Genomic DNA, 2,221 nt, shown 5'->3' on the forward strand with positions numbered 1-2,221 from the left:
GGTTATTTTGAAATTTATAGGTAACTCCAATAGTAAGAGGAAGGTGAAGCCTATTTGCCTTCTTTCCTCATAATTTTGTTATCTAATGAGATTAACAATGAAAGCAAGCTTCATAGATTTTATTCAGCAAGCAAGTCCAGAAGTAGTCATGTTACCTATACTATTAGCCTAATGAAGTTCCACATTTCTCTTTTTGGAGTACAACTCATTGCCTAAGAGTCATTAAAGGCAGATATGACAAGAATTCAGCTCATCTTCCAAGAATCTAGAGAAACAGAATAGCCTGTTAGGGGTCTGTACACAAGCTCAAGTGGTGTCCTAGGCTAGGCACCACCAGAAGAGCAGCTGAGTTTATTAAGTGTCAGCCCATGTGCAAGCCCGGACCCAGAAAGTCTGAAGTCCTGCCTGCCTCGGCTGATTATCCCCCACTCCCCTGTCCTTGTTCCTGTTAACCTTGATCTCCCAGCGGAGCTTCCCCTGGACATTAAGCTTCTAAACCCACCCTGCAATCTTAACTGTTATTATGATAATGTGAATACTCCTCGCCCCACCTTACTATCTTAACTACTCTTACACCTTGCCCTACCCGCCACTGTAACTGAACTTACGGTAATATATACTCCTTGCCCCTACCCCCAGCACTGTAAGTGATCTTACTCCATAACACCTCTGCCCCCTCCCCAAAAGATTTGCCCCAACCTATAAAACCAACTCCTATCCCACTGGGCTTCACTAACACCCTTTTCAGCCTCAGACCACCTGCACCCAGGTGAATAAACAGCTATGTTGCTCACACAAAGCCTGTTTGTGGCTGGGGGTGGGGAGGTGGGCGGTGGTGGTGGTGGTGGAGGTCACTTCATTTAAAGCATGTGTTTTAACATTAAGCAGATTCCTCCACTGCATTAATGCAAGAAGGAGGGTGCCTGCTCAATTTAGCCAATCCATTTATAATATGGGAGAGTATTGCCATCATGAATGGAAAAAATTTATTCAAATAGGTATTTCTCTGTGTGTGTGGGGGGGGTGTATAAATAAGGTATAGTTTGCCCTTAAATCTTTCTACCCACCTAAATCAGTGGCTCTCATTTAAGGACTGTTTCCCATTCTCTTCACTTTTACTCCCCTTTTTTCTACCAATATGTGGTGTTCATTCAAAACTGTTTTCAAAGTAGCAGTGTCAATATGTAAACAGGACGTAGTTTATGAATTTGCCAAAGCACCAATAAACAGAGGCAAATTAAGATGAGTTTTACTGTGGACATAATAAAATTCATCATTTATTTGAAAATAATCTAAAATAAACCACAATAAATAATTGTAACATGCTCTGATTTTACAATGGAAATATCAATTTAACTGTTGATAATGTCCCTAAATGTCACTCAGATTTTAACATCATTTATTTCTATTTCAAGAGGAAAGTAAACTGAATATAAATATTCACTGCTCTAAAGATGCAGAAATTTTCTCCACAATAATCCTACAAGTATTTCTAGTGCTGGGACTCATTTTCCAAGTCACCTAAAACCATATTTGCTTTTCACTGTTTTTAAATTTTCCTACATGGTGCAAACTTGTTTTCTTAGAACCTCTGTCCATCAAGAGTATATGAATATTGAATATTTCTAAATAACTAAAATAGTATAATTGGATTGTTTGTAATACAAAGGATAAATGCTTGAGGGTATGGATACCTCATTTTCCGTAATGTGATTATCACACATCACACACCTGTATCAAAATATCTCACGTACCCCATAAATGTATACAAGTACTATGTATTCATGAAAATTAAAAATTAAAAAAAAAATGAATACACAATTTAGTCATTTGAAAATACCACTTTAAATGTAATTGAAGGCATGATGATTTCTAAATGATGTGACTATTTCATAACAAATTTTTGCTTTGTTCCAGCATTCTCACTTTTAAAACATAATTTATTTGTTGAAACCTAAAAAGTAAAAATTTTAAAAGAAAGTTTACCTAATGAATCATGATTGCTTCTTAGATACAATATCTTTATTTTGTAATGTTTATTTTATTAGCTCTCTGGAAATCAGGATAATTTGGTGTCATTACGATGCAATGTTACATCTAAAAGTCATTTTAATACATGAAGTCAAGCCAGTCACAAGAGTGATGAGGTCCATTCTCCTCAATCTAAGGTTGTTCATTTTATATCTTTTTTTTTTTTTTTTTTTGGGGACGGAGTTTCGCT

This window comes from Cebus imitator, unplaced genomic scaffold (assembly GCF_001604975.1).
Source record: "Cebus imitator isolate Cc_AM_T3 unplaced genomic scaffold, Cebus_imitator-1.0 Scaffold130, whole genome shotgun sequence".
Classification (NCBI taxonomy): Eukaryota; Metazoa; Chordata; class Mammalia; order Primates; family Cebidae; genus Cebus; species Cebus imitator.